This window comes from Mobula birostris, chromosome 8 (assembly GCF_030028105.1).
Source record: "Mobula birostris isolate sMobBir1 chromosome 8, sMobBir1.hap1, whole genome shotgun sequence".
NCBI classification, from domain to species: Eukaryota; Metazoa; Chordata; class Chondrichthyes; order Myliobatiformes; family Myliobatidae; genus Mobula; species Mobula birostris.
This window is the reverse complement of record NC_092377.1, coordinates 159,787,241-159,800,799: the sequence shown is the minus strand read 5'-3', so window position 1 is coordinate 159,800,799 and position 13,559 is coordinate 159,787,241. Positions and strand designations below refer to the sequence as shown.

At 43.1% G+C, this 13,559-nt stretch overlaps 1 protein-coding gene across 5 annotated transcripts in view; it reads right to left on the bottom strand.

Moving 5' to 3' along the window:
- LOC140201867 (methylcytosine dioxygenase TET3-like) overlaps positions 1-13,559 on the bottom strand; it is a 330,696-nt gene that overhangs the window by 64,670 nt on the left and 252,467 nt on the right. The gene's annotated exons all lie outside the window — the stretch shown is intronic.

Below are 13,559 nucleotides of genomic sequence, written 5' to 3'. Positions count from 1 at the left end.
AAATAGAAAACGGAAGGTAAGGTAGTGCAGAAAAACCGAGATGCAGGTCCGGATATTTGGAGGGTACGGTCCAGATCCGGGTCAGGATCTGTTCAGCAGTCTTATCACAGTTGGAAAGAAGCTGTTCCCAAATCTGGCTGTACGGGTCTTCAAGCTCCTGAGCCTTCTCCCGGAGGGAAGAGGGACGAAAAGTGTGTTGGCTGGGTGGGTCGTGTCCTTGATTATTCTGGCAGCACTGCTCCGACAGCGTGCGGTGTAAAGTGAGTCCACGGACGGAAGATTGGTTTGTGTGATGTGCTGGGCTGCCATTCCTCTTGGACTTTCCTCCCAACACCTTAAAGTTATGACCAGTAATAAACATGTAATATTGGATCATTTTTCTCAATAAATAAATTAACAAGTATTACATTTTTTCTGTTTATTTAATTGGGTTCTCTTTATCTAGTTTTAGGACTTTTGTGAAGATCTGATCACATTTAGGTCATACTCATGCAGAAATTCTAAAGAGTTCACAAACTTTCTAGCACCACCGGAAGAATCAGCAGACCTAAGGGGAAGGAACAGACAGGTGAGAAGAGATAAGGAGCCAGAGAGGAGAATAGAGGAAGAGGGGAGGGGGAGGGCAAAAACCTTTTTTTACCGGAAAGAGGAACTCAGGAGACCTGATGAAGGGTCTCGGCCCAAAACAGTGACTGTTTATTTCTCTCCACAGATGCTATCTGACTTGCTGAGTTCCTCCAGCATTTTGTGCGTGTTGCTCAAGATTTCCAGCATCTGCAAAATCCCTTGTGTATATTAAACAGGTACTTATAAACTGGAAAATAATAAGTTAGCACTATGCTTATAAATATTGACTTCACAATCACCGTATGTCGGATTGGTATATTTGAAAACCCCGCCAACAAAATGGAATGTATTGACATCAGTTTTAGTGGGAAATATGGGACTCGTGTTTGGTCAATAGGGCATGGACATACTGTACAGTTAGAAAAAGAATGTGCTCTTGTTAGGATTGCACGTTTAACACGCTGACCTGACTTGTGCTTGCATGCTCGAAGGGACCTGAATGTATTTCAATCTGCTGTTCAGCTAGCAGTATCAACATCAAACAGTCCAAGATAAACCCATTGGGAAGCAGCCCATTCAATTACTTTCCATACACTGTGGAATCTTTTCAAATGTTGAATAACATGCGCTCAGGAAGGGAAATTGAGAATTAGTACAGGAAAACCAAGGACGGACCTGATGAAAGTTCAAGGTAATTGCTTAATTGTTGTGCTCTTGCGATGGTCGTGCAGAGTGAATGAACCATTAGGGGAAAGTATTGTTACTTGGGAAGTAAGGTGTTTCTTATTGAACTTGAGGGCAGGAGGGAAGGTTTTGAAGGATTTACCTCAGGAAACTGAAATACATCAGGCAGCAAAGTGTGGAAAAGATGGGCTTAGTGCATTGAAAGAGAAGAAGACCATTTGACATAGGAGGAGAATTGGGCCATTTGGCCCATTGAGTCTGCTCTGCCATACCATTATGGCTGATTTATTATCCATCTCAACACCATACTCCTGCCTTCTCCCTGTGACCTTTGACACCTTAACTAATCAAGAAGCTATCCACCTCCACTCTGTTCCTCTTTTCATTATTACCATCAGGAAGGAGGTGCACACTCAATGATTCAGGAACCGCTTCAGATTTCTGAATGGGCACTGAACCCATGAACACTACCTCACTACTTTTTTATTTCCTATTTTTGCACTACTTATTTAGTTTAATTATATATTCATTCTTACTGTAATTCATGTGTTTCTTCTCTCTCTATTATCATGTATTGCAAAGCTATCAAATCTCCCCACATATGCCGGTGATATTAAACCTAATTCTGAAATACACCCAATGACTTGGCCTCCACTCTCTGGCAAAAGAACTTCCTCCTCATCTCCATCCTAGAGGTTGTGCCCTCTGGTCCTGGACTCCCCCACTATGGGGAACATCCTATCAATGTCCACTTCATTTAGGCCTTTCAGTATTTTTGTAGGTTTTAATGAGATTCCACACACCACCACTCATTTTCCTAAACTCCAGCGAGAACAGGCCCAGAGCCATCAAGCACTCCCATTCTGTAATGTGTTCTTGCGTCCTGGTGTAATTACAAACACTGTCTGGATCCAAGATGGACTTGAGCTAGGAGGTGCTTTCCCAAAACTGATATGCTTGCCCTTTATTTCAAGAGTAAATGTACACTAATGCACTTTACATAATTTTCCTGGTACATTTTCTCTCTGTTGTCCACCAGCTGAAGAAGTAGGAGCAGGAGGAGGCATTCATCAACCCTGCCCCCCCCCCCAACATCATTCTCCAGCACCGTCCCCATTTCCCCACATTGAAGATATACACGCCTCGAATCCACTGCAGCTCCAAACTGCTCAGTGTGCCACAGAGTCTTGGAAAAGTGTTCAGCCCCCACAACTACTTCCATATTTTGCAATCTCATTTTCTAAATTTAAAATACACTGAAGTCAGATTTTTTGAGCTAAACTACTAAACACCGTGCATCATGTCAAATTAAAAGAAAAATTCCAAAACATACCAACAATTTCCTAAAAATTAAAAACCAAAATTGTGAGGCTGAAAAAGTATTCCTCCCCTTTGTAATTACTACACCAACTTTACTCAGGTGCATTACTGTGTATAACTTTACCAACTCACCCAATTTGTTGATGTAGAAAATTGGAGGATCACCTGTTTTCAATGAATTCATAAGAATAAATACCATCTCTCCATATGGTCCAAAAGTATGGTAGATTTTCAACAGACCAAACCAAAATGAAGACCATAAGACAAAGGAGCAGAAGTTGGCCATTTGGCCCATCCAGTCTGCTCCACCATTTTATCATGAGCTGATCCATTCTCCCATTTAGTCCCACTCCTCCGCCTTCTCACCATAACCTTTGATGCCCTGGCTACTCAGATGCCTATCAATCTCTGCCTTAAATACACCCAATGACTTGGCCTCCACTGTCGCCTGTGACAACAAATTCCATAGATTCACCACCCTCTGGCTAAAAAAATCTCTTTGCATCTCTGTTCTGAATGGGTGCCCTTCAATCTTCAAGTCATGCCCTCTCGTACCAGACTCCCCCATCATGGGAAACAACTTTGCCACATTCACTCTGTCCATGCCTTTCAACATGCGTGTACTTCACGTGCAAGACAAAAGAACATTCAGGGAAATGATAATAGAGAAGCATAAATCTGAGGAAGGGTACAGGACCATCTCAAAGGCTCTGAACACACCTCAGAGCTCAGTGCAGCCCTTCATGAAAAAGTGGGAAAATATGAAACCACAGCCACACTGCCTAGGTCAGGCCGCCTCTCTAACCTTATCGTCGGAGAAGAATGGCGCTTGTAAGAGAGGCTACTGTGATGCCAACAGTGACTTTGAGTGATCTGCAGAAGTCAGTGGCTGCAACTGGAGATGAATTCATGACTCCACGGTCTCTGAGGCCCTGCACAAAAAGGGTATTTATGGAAGAGTGGCAATGAAGAAACACTAACCAAATAAAAGCATGTCCTTGCCCGTGAAGAATTTGCAAAATGTCGCATAGAAGATACTGTAAAGATGTGGATGAAGGTCTTATGGTCGGATGACACTAAGGCAGAACTTTATGGCCTTAACACGAAGTGGTAGGTGTGGTGGAAATCTAATATTGTGCATCAGCCAGGTAACACCATCCCTACTGTAAAGTATGGTGGAGGTAGCATCATGCTATGGGGATGCTTTTCAGCAGAAGGGATGAAATCTGGTCAGGACTGATGGGAAGATGAATGCTGCTAAATACAGAGATCCTGGATAAAAACCTGCTCACCTCTGCCAGAAAGCTTAAACTGGGGCGGAAGCTTGTCATTCAGCAAGACAACAACCCAAAGCACACTGCCAGAGCAACCATGGAGTCGCTTCAAATGAAGAAAATTGATGTCCTTGAGTGACTCAGTACGACTCCTGATTGACTATCTCTGGCAAAACTTTAAGATCGCCGTTCACAACCACTCTCCAACTAACCTGGCACAGCTTGAGCAATTTAGCAAGGAGGAATGTGAAAGCTAATAGAGGCTTATCCAAAAAGACTACTGGCTGTAATAGCTGCGACAGGTGGTTCAACTAAGTACTGAGCGAAGGGGGATGAATCCTGACATTTCAGGTTTTCAATTTTTAGTTTTTTCTGCTTTACAATTTCCCTTGGTTTTTAGGCTCGACTATGAAAAAAGGAGCACGTGATTCACAAATAGAAATTCTCTGTTAAATTGATCAAAATCCCCGGTTGTAATACTCATTTATGTGAACAAAGCGTTGGGGGCTGAACACTTTTACAAGGCACTATATGTATTAAAGTCAGTGCATTGTATATCCCGTTAATTTATTCAATGCCTCAAATGGAATAGATTTCAAACATAAAGCACAAAATGCTGGTGTGACTGAGTGATACATACATTCTGTGGGCACTTAATTATGTACCCCTGTACAACTGGCTGTAAATGCAAATATCTAATCATCCAATCATGTGGCAGCAACTCAATGCATAAAAGCATGTAGACATGGTCAAGAGGTTCAGTTGTTGTTCAGAATGGGGAAGAAATGTGATCAAAATGACTTTTTGACCAGGGAATGATAGTTGGTTTAAGTATCTTAGAAACGGTTTATCTCCTGGGATGTCCATGCACAACAGTCTCCAGAGTTTACAGAGAATGGTGCGAGTAACAAAAAAGTGAGCAGCAGTTCTGTGGGCGAAAGGGCCTTGTTAGCGAGAGAGGTCAGAGGAGAATGGCTGAACCGGTTTAAGGAGGCAGTAACTCAAATAACCACGTGTTACAACACTGGTGTGCAGAAGAGCATCTCTGAATGCACAACACGCCGAACCTTGAACTGGATGGGCTATAGCAGTTGACCACGACTGTACACTCAGTGGCCACTTATAAAGAGGTCACTAAGTGTACATTCTACTGGCCAGGGTGAACTTCCAGGCAAGTAGCAATATTTTATGATATTTTTAACAGAGAAAAAAAACCACAGCAACTCAAGAGGTTTAAACTGCAGTACCGGTGGCAAAAGTACCTGTTTGTATCATTAACAAGATACATAGAGTCATAGAAAAGTACAGCACAGAAGCAGGCCCTTCGGCCCATCTAGTCCATGCCAGACCATTTAAACTGCCTTCATCCATTGACCTGCACCAGGATCATAGCCCTCCATACCCCTACTATCCATGTACCTATCCAAACTCCTCTTAAACGTTGAAATCGAGCTCGCACGCACCACTTGCGCTGGTAACTCATACCACACACTCACAATCCTCTGAGTGGAGAAGTCTCCCTTCAATCTTTTCACCTTTCATCCTTACTGAAGACCTCAAGCTGTCGTCCCACCCAACCCAGATGCCCTCTGTGTATCTGAATGGAATGCTGTCACTGTGACCTTAACCTGCCCTTGATATTACACTCAACTGAGACTGTCAACAGGAAGCAGACAGAGTTCAGCATCAAACTGCACGCAGCAAACATGCTTGACAAATAGCAATTGCACTTAGATGGATCTGTCCACAATTTGGCCACTGGTTCCTGTTTTGACTGAGTTCTTGTTTGCAGCTGACTCATCCTTACTCTTCAAAATTCACTTTGTTCTCGATTAAATCCAAAGTCCACAAACAAGGCTAAAATCTTGCCTGCTTCTTTTACTAAACTTAATGGCTTGTGTTCTGTGACTAACTTTGACCATTCCCAATTTGAACACGTTTATCCATCATCCAGACTGCTGCAGGATAGGAGTGTGTTGAGTCTGAGTAACACACACAAAATACTGGAACAACTCAGCAGGTCAGGCAGCATCTATGGAAATGAATAAACAGTTGACCTTTCAGGCGGAGGTCCTTTCATCAGGACTGGAAACAAAGTGGAGAGAAGTCATTACAAGATGGTGGGGTGGGGGAAGTGGACTGTCGGGGACTGCTGACGGTCATTGCTTCATCCTGCTGCTGCCCCCGCTAAACTCATGTCCGCATACTTTTTTTTTGTTTCCCCTCTCCCACCTTCTTATTTTGGCTTCTTTCCATTTCCTTCCCAGGCCTGATAAAGGGTCTGAATCTGAAATGTTGGCTATTCATTCCACTGCATCGATACTGTGAGACTTTCTGAGTTCAGCCAATATTCTGTGTGTGTTACTCTGGAGGGCTTCGCGACATTTACTCGGCTCTGCGCTGAACTGAGGCTGAGGCTGTGGCCTGCTTCAGTTGCTTCAAGCTTTGGGTCTATAGTTCTGAATACTATTTGCTTACTTGTATAGTTTGCACAATTTGTTTTATTTTTCCTCTGCACATTGAGTATTCAATGGTCTTTTTTAAAATGGGTTCTTTTGGGTTTCTTTGTGTTGTGGCTGCCTAGAAGGAGACAAACCTCAAGGGTGTATAATATCTATATACTTTGATAATAAATGTACTTTGAATTTTGATTTGCATAATCTCTGGTGTTTATGTGCTGAGCTGAATTCTGCTGTCCCTCAACCCCACCTGCTCTGAGTAATGACCGCTAAAGTCACTTCCTCCATTCACTGAGACCACGGTAATTATGGGAGTGTGTAGACTGGCTGCATCATGGTCAGGTATGGAAACACCAATGCCTTTGAATGGAAAATCCTATAAAAGGTAGTGGATTTGGCCCAGTACGTCATGGGTAAAGCTCTCCCAACCACTGAGCTCATCTACATGAAACGCTGCCGTAGGAAAGCAGCATCCATCATCAGAGATCCCCACCACCCAGGTCATGCTCTCTTCTCACTGCTGCCATCAGGTAGAAAGTACAAGATCCTCAGGACTCTCACCACCAGGTTCAGGAACAGTTACTACCCCTCAACCATCAGGCTCTTGAACAAAGGGGATAACATCACTCACTTGCCCACCCTTTGAGATGTTGCCACAACCAATGATCTCACCTTAAGGACACTTTATCTTGTTATCTCATGTTCTCGTTATCTATATATTTGCATTTGCAGAGTTTGCTGTCTTCTGCACTCTGGTTGATCTTTCATTAATCCTGTTATAGTTACTATTCTATAGACTTATTGAGTATGCCCGCAGGACAATTAATCTCAGGATTGTACATGGTGACATATTTGTACTTTGATAGTAAAATTTACTTAGAATTTTACTTTGAACTAACTCCATATACTTGCCTGCCACAACAGACTGCAGAAGTTAGAATCGGGAGCCAGGATCTGCTGGAGAAACTCAGCTTGTTAAGCCACATCTGTGGGAGGGAAGGAACTGTTGGACGTTTCGGGGATGAAACCGGATCAGCATTAGTCCTGATGCAGAGTTTCGATCCAAAACGTTGACAATTCCATTCCCCCTACAGATGCGGCTCGACCTGCTGAGCTCCTCCACCAGATTGGTTGTTACTCCAGACAGTCATCTCTGCTTTAATATCAATGTTAGTTCAGTGGGTTCAAATATTCAAAGTACATTTATTATCAAAGTATGTATACAAGATACAACCCTGAGATCCGTCTTCCCCACAAAACAAAGAAAAACCATGAGACCCGTTGAAAGAAAATCATCGAACCCCCATCCCCAGGCGCAAACGGCAACGAGAAAAAGAACAAGTGGAAAACACAGAATATGAAATGCAAAACTGAAAGGGCCCAGACAAATCTACTTCAGCTCAGTATTCATTAGCTGCAGGCTGCCCCGATGCAAAGCCACCCAAAATAGCAACCAAAAAAAAGGAGCAACCAGAAACCAGAAACACATCATAACGTGAACTACAGAGTCCAAACACAAACTGCGTCAATTAAACCCAGCCCAGGTCCCAGGACTCCAACGCAATCCCCCGGCAGCATCGATTCGTTGCTTCATTTGGGAGCAGCAAGTTAAAGGGAGGAGAGAGACCGTCACACGCAGACACCTTCCTCTGGCAGCCCCAAGTGAGAGGCTGGTAGACGGCACTGAATACCCGCTAGCCCCCCACACTCGATAACTTCAATCTTCCGCGGTGCTTTAATCAGCGAGAAACGGAGTCGATCACCATCTCGCGCCCAGTCTCCATGCTTCTTGGATTCTGGTTAATCAGGGCAGCTGCTTATCTCGGACAACTCTTAGAGAACAAAAACTAATCAAGAAATTAACTGGGATTCCCTTCACTTATTTTGAACAATATGCCGCTTAATTAAGACTGCAGGCTGTTGCCAAACAGTTTCTAACTAGCGTCAGTTGTGTGGTCGTTAGACACTACACTGTACTTAGCACATGTAGATGAAACCATATACCACCTTGCAGGCATTTACAGGCAAGTAAAAAAAAATACAATGGGACTTATGAAAAGCAGGCAGATGACCAATGTGCAAATAGAAAAAACAATAATACTGAGAACGTGAGTTGTAGAGTCCCTGAAAGTGAGTTTCGGAATCAGAATCTCTTTATTGCCAGTGTGTGAAACATACCGGTTCGGTGCCAAGCATAAAACACAGGGCAATACCATAACACACAACACAATAGCAACCAACAATTTACAAGACAATAGTGCAAACAGCCACGAGCAATCAACAATCAGCAGAACAGTCACATGCACTAACATTGATAATCAAAACTTAAATAAATGTGAACATATGAACAGACTCGATAATTGTCAACAGAACAAGGAGAGCAGGAAGGAGCATTTAACAGATGTTGTGCAGGCTCAGTCAGGATATTACGCCTGAGTGAGTTTTGTTGAGAAGGTGGTCAGCTACAGGAAAGAAGCTTCGGAGATGACATGTAGTCCTGGCGATGACGGACCTGTAGCGTCTCCCTGATAGCCATTTGGTGAATAGATGACTGCTGGGGTTTTCTTTGGTCTGGAGAGGAACGGGTCTTTTAATGTTGGTAGCAGACGGCCAATGATCTTCTCCACCGAGTGGACCACTCACTGCAACCTGGACCTGGAGACGGAGGAGGCAGTGGAAAACCAAACTGTGACGGTGGTGGCCATAACACGCTCAAAGATGGCTGAGTAAATATTTATCAGGATACACGCTGAGATGTTTGTGTAGGTTGTGGAATCAGTTTGGAGTTGAGGTGAGTGAAGTTACCCATGCTGGCGCAGGAGGCTGAAGTTTGCAGGATATAGTGTGTACTGCTTTTACCTGGTGCCACGGGGTGTATCACATACAAGGGCAACTCACTGCAAAAACCGCAGAGTTGTGGGCACATCTCGGCCCAGCACAGATTCCAGCCTCCCCTCCATGGAGTCTGTCCATATATGCACTTTGGTAGGAAGAATAAAGGCCTAGACTACTTTCTGAGTTCAGAGATGAGAAGTGCAAAGGGACTTGGGAATCCTGTATGTGGTGACATAATGTACTCTGATAATAAAACTGACTTTGAACTTTGAACTTTAAAGGTTAACTTGGAGGTTGAGGAAGGCAAATGCGATGTTAGTGCTCCTTTCCAGATAGAACTTTGGAGGCCATGTCATTGGGTGTATATAAGGCAAAGATTGATAGGTTTTTGATTGGTAAAGATATTATGGATTAAGGGGAGAAGGTGAGAGAACGTTGAGAAGGAAAACATCCATGATTGAATGGCAGAGCAGACTTGATGGGCTGAATGGCCTAATTCTGCTCTTATACCTTATGGTCTCTTGGTCTATGGAAAGACCACATCCAACAGCTTCTAGTCCAAGGAAAAATATCACCATTCATTCATCGTCAAAATTAAGTCCTCTGACTCCCTGCTCGACAGTGCTATGGGAGTACCTTCACAAGTGGCCCAAGAGGGCAATTTAGCAACTAAAGAAGGGCAGCAAATGATGGCCTTGCATCAATGCTTATTGCCCTGAATAAATGTTCCTTCAGAAAACTAACACTTTTTATTGGCTCGCTATTTAAAAATACTTTTTTTCACAGTTCTTTCAGCTCAAAATGGAAACTTCACATTTTCACATCATTCTCCATCTGCCATTTATTGCCCACTCATCTTGCCTCTCCCTGCTGTCATTTTTGATGACAGCTCTGCGTCCCCCTCGTGAGCTGTGTTCCCACTTCACCCTCACATCTACAGTAACATGGAAACGTTGCAGCCAGTATCCACGTCAGAGTCACCTTGTAGAAATGGATTGGACGCTGCTGAGGTGCAAACATTAAATCAAGTGCTGGTTGGTTTAGGGCTTGGCTCCAAGTTATGATAACTCAGGACTCCAGGTCAGATTATAATATGAGCCGCCTCTGGGTAACAAATGCTCACCTCTCTATATGAATGAACTCCCACAACATTATCAAACTGAAAAATTCAACATACTTTCACTCCTACAACTCATTTCCTCTCTCTCTCCATTTTTTAGTAAATCAGCCTTTCACATTAGTCTTACTGAGCTTTCGAAGCCATTCATTACGATACTGTAGAGGTATGGTTACCATGGTCACCATATCCTATTTTCATCTTCTCTAATTGCCAGCAGAACACACATCTGTTTACTTTGCCACATAAGTCTATTCCTCCTGATTAAGTGTCTCGGCCTGAAACATCAACTTTTTATTCCTCTCCTTGGGTGCTGCCTGACCTGCTGAGTTCCTCCAGCATTTTGTGTGTGTTACTCTGGATTTCCAGCATCTGCAGAATCTCTTGAGTCTATTTCTCCAAAGCTCCAAGCACCACCATGGGAAAACGTGATCATCAGCTTTTAGGTTAATTAGGCAGCCGTTTATTTGGGACAACCTATAAATAACAAAAACTAAATCGAGAAAACAGCAAATAAGAGAAAATCTAGAGGTGCTGGTTGCTGGGATCCCCTTCGATTACTTGGAACACTACGCCACTCAACTTGGGCAGGGGACTGTTGCCAAACAACTTCAAACCAGCACCCCGTGCACTTGCGTGGCCATCAAGACACCGCACTATGCTCAGGCCCATCAGTTTTTAAATAGCGTCAGTTGCGTGTGTTTGTGTTCAAAAAGCAGAGATTATGTCACAGATAGTTGGCCAGATATAAGCAGTAAGGCAATTTGGATCTGCTTTGCTCATTGCAGTTTCAAGCGTTCAGGCTTGGAGATGCCAGAAACAGCTGGGATTGAAAATAGTTCCACTCCTTCAGCAACAAGTTAGGAATTACAAAAAATATGAAGATATTTACAATCGTTTCGAATGTTATAATAAAAATGAAGATTTGCAAGACGCAATCATCCAAAGCATTATAAGAAGGTATGCCTTATCTGCACAGATTTTGTTCATTTACAGTCAATCAAAAAAGCACGGCAGAAGAATTCCCCTATCAGTAACTATTAGGAACTAATACATAGCTTTATAGTACTGTAGTAGTATTGGTAGTGTTCTAATTTGTTCTCTATTTCATTTAAATACGTAACGTTACGTAGTTTGTCTTTTTTATATTTTTTAACTATTTCCATGAAGCTTTGGCTAATTGGGGCAGCCGTTTGATTGAGCCAAAATGTACTGCTCCAAACGTGCCCCATTTAATCGGAATCCACTGTACATATTAAAAATTAAATTAAGTAAGTAGTGTAAAAAAAAGAGCAAAAATAATAAGGCAGTGTTCACGGGTTAGTTCATTTCCCATTCAGAAAACATGGTGGAGGGGAAGAAGCTGTCCCTAAAATGTTGAGAATGTACAGTATCTTCAGGCTCCTGTACCCCCTCTCTGATGGTAGTGATAATGTCCTGGGTGATGGGGTCCTCAATGATGGATGCTGCCTTTTTGCGGAATCACCTTATGGAGATGCCCTGGACGCTGAGGAGTCTTGTGCCCATGATAGAGCTGGCGGAGACCGCAACCCTCCGCAGCTTTTACCAATCCTGTACGTGGGTGCCTCCACGCCAGAAGATGGAGAATCTCTGGAGTCCTCTGCTCTGGAGGATTGCGGAGGCTAGATCATTGGGCAGCTAAGCAGGAAATAGAACAATTGTTGAAAGATCAGGGAAAGGAGGGCTAAGGGGAGTGAAAGCAGACCAGGCTCAGCAGCCTTGATCGGCCGTATGGCCTGTCCACCTCCTGACTTCTTCTGCTCTTATTGGTACACTTCCATCCTAATTCCATAACCCAGCAGTTTGTGTTGCAAGTACGTTTTTCATTGCTCTTGTGCACACATGTACGTGTGCAGATGACAATAAACTTGACTTTGACTTTCGGCCAGGTCTTACAGCAACTGTCACTGAGTCATACATCAGGGCAGCAGGGCCTTTGGCCCACTGAGTATGCACTGCCCATTTACAACTTTCCTGTATTTATCCCCTTTTTGATTCTTCTCTCTTTCCCATCAACTTCTCCCAAACTCTACACCTCACCTACACACTACAGTCTACTTACAATGGACTAATTATTCCGATCTGCCAAGATGATCCAAAAGAGCTTAAAACTGATATTGAGTGAATAAATATTTTGCAATAATTAAAAGGAACCCAGTGTTATTTGCATTTTGTAGCAGCAATATCTTGCTAAACTGACTTCCTTAAAATGCTTGTGTCGACAAGACTGCCACCGCGATTGAAAGGTTAATGGAGAGTCAGCATTTTGAACAGAGAATATTACTGCAGAAGTCTGGACAAACAGGGTTTAGGTTTGGTTTTTGATGCAAGTTGCTTATGTTCCTAGCACTATTGTAGTTCATCTTTTCTATCTATTGATCTATCTATCTACTTATTTAGATTAGACCCTTCCGGCCCCTCGAGCCCTGTCGCAATTCCCCAATTTAATCCTAGCTTAATTATGGGACAACTTACAATGACCAATTAATCTATCAACTAGTATGTCTTTGGACTGAGGGAGAAAACCAGAGCACCAGGAGGAAACCCACGTGGTCACGGGTAGAATGAACAGACACTTTACAGGCAGTGGCGGGAATTGAACCCGAGTCACCTGTACTGTAAAGTGTTGTGCTGACCACTACACTACCATGCCACATACAAACCGATTGTCCTACTGCATTGGTCTGATCAAAGTTCAAAATAAGTTTCTTCTCAAAGTATGTGTATGTCCCCAAATGCTACCCTGAGATTCACTTCTTTGCAGGCATTCACAGTAGAACGAAGAGATGCAATGGAATCAATGAGAAACTACAAAGACTGCCAACCAACGTTTTTGCAGAAGAACACAAATTGTGCAAACACAACAAAAAAATAAGTAAATAGATAATACTGAGAACTGAGAACATGAGTTGTAGAGTTGCCGTGACTTTCAGTGAAAACCAAAGATTAAAGCAATCGGTATGCCAAACACAAGAGGCCAGGGCAAAGACAAATGTTTCAGCTTAAATTTAGATCAACAACAGGCTAGAAATGGTCCGCCTTTCTCATGCATAGCACATTCAGCTGGTAAGGTGCTGCGAGGGACAGAGAATACAGCCCGGTTGGAACTCTGCCACACGAGCAGACAGCAATCATTTACAACAAAGCAACGCGTCGGATTTTATTTAAGCATCTGACACTTTAGACACCAGGGAAGTGCGAAAATTGCACTTCTGTGTTTCTTGGTTCCTTGTTACAACCCAGGGAAGGCAAATCTTACTCTGCACAAAAACCTAACCACAA